This window comes from Triticum aestivum, chromosome 1A (assembly GCF_018294505.1).
Source record: "Triticum aestivum cultivar Chinese Spring chromosome 1A, IWGSC CS RefSeq v2.1, whole genome shotgun sequence".
NCBI lineage: Eukaryota > Viridiplantae > Streptophyta > Magnoliopsida > Poales > Poaceae > Triticum > Triticum aestivum.
This window is the reverse complement of record NC_057794.1, coordinates 507,993,452-507,995,038: the sequence shown is the minus strand read 5'-3', so window position 1 is coordinate 507,995,038 and position 1,587 is coordinate 507,993,452. Positions and strand designations below refer to the sequence as shown.

The following is a 1,587-nucleotide window of genomic DNA, read 5'->3' as shown; positions in this document are numbered from 1 at the left end:
TACAAAGGATCCAATAATGTCATAAGCTTATCGCTTCTGCACGACCCGGCTATTTAAGCCGGTCGACTAGCTCGTCACGCGGTCAGGTGGGACTAATACAGGTGTGAGAATCTTAACTATGAGCAATTTTCGGTGTGTTTTGACATCCCAGCTGACCCAAGAAAGACGGGATGATCGTCGTGCATGGCGCTACATGTAATAGGTGTTTCAAAAATAGGGTATGTCATTGCAAATGGTTAATTTTTCGGCCCGCCTAATCACTATCCGTGGGCGCGTTCGCAGATGTTTCAGGGGCCAGATTTGCAACCTTGCGGCTGTAGATGGTTTAAGAGGAATTTTTGTCGGTACATGCTGGTTCTCTAGTCTCGTGCACTTTTTGGCGAGAGCGGGTTATGGGGCCTTCGGTGTCCACGTCGACGTGAGCCGGCCGCCTCCCTCCCTCCACGTACAGCTCTATCACCTCGTTCACGTGGCCACGGCCGCGTCCACCGGCGACCTCCTCACGGCCGCTAAAAATGCGCGCCTGCTCGCTCACAATAGACACAGCAACACAACGTCAGCCAAGTGTCATCACCATCGATCTAGCCAGCAGCACCTTCTCTAGTTCTCTTCCCGTGCTAGCTTTTCTTTGCCTTGAGTAATGGCAACCATGGTGGCTTTGAGCTCCTTCGCCGTCGTTGGCCGGTCCGCCGCCCGTTCTCCGGTGGTGGCACCGCGCCGGCCGGCGCGCCCTCGTCGTCAGGGCCCAGGCCGAGGTGAGCTTTCACGTCTCCGCTCAACTGCTTCGGATGCTGGCTGGCTAGTGTTACTTCAAGACTCCATCTCAATGTAAAATTGTTTGTGTATGCGCAGCCTGACATGGACTCAGCCAAGGAGACGACGAGCGCGTCGACCTCCTCCTCCCCACGCACGAGCCCGGCCCCGACCCCCATCCCGGCGGCACCCAAGCCCATGACCAAGAAGGCTAACCCCTCGGTGTGGGACGCGCTCGCGTTCAGCGGCCCGGCGCCGGAGCGCATCAACGGCCGGCTGGCCATGGTGGGCTTCGTGGCGGCGCTGTCCGTCGAGGCGGCGCGCGGCGGTGGGCTCCTCGACCAGGCCGGCAGCGGCGCTGGGCTTGGCTGGTTCCTGGTGACTGCGGGGGTGTTCTCCGTGGCGTCGCTGGTGCCGCTGCTGCAGGGCCAGAGCGTGGAGAACAAGTCCAGCGGCGTCTGGAGCGTCGACGCTGAGCTCTGGAACGGCCGCTTCGCTATGCTCGGCCTCGTGGCGCTCGCCGCCATCGAGTTCATCACCGGCGTGCCGTTCGTCAACATCTAAGAGACTGTGGCATGGTGGATTTTCATTTTGAGCTGACAAATCGTAATAGCACTAACCAGTGTAGCCACATTGCAATTTTGTACCATGGGTAAGTAGAATTCTGTAAATCTCATGTTTAGGTTGTTTTCATTTCATGGCTTCTTATCTTCTTATCCTAAAATTCCTTTGTTACTATGAGTCCACGAATGTGGCGTCACTGCAACATCTTTTTTTTCTCGACAAATTTCACCTACGTCTTCTTCGGTTGACTATATATTTTCACGGAGCAAT

The 1,587-nt window shown here is 56.3% G+C and overlaps 1 pseudogene; it reads left to right on the top strand.

The window, feature by feature from the left end:
* The first annotated feature begins 556 nt into the window (after positions 1-556).
* Positions 557-1,495, top strand: LOC123163917 (high molecular mass early light-inducible protein HV58, chloroplastic-like; annotated as a pseudogene).
* The last annotated feature ends 92 nt before the right edge of the window (positions 1,496-1,587 follow it).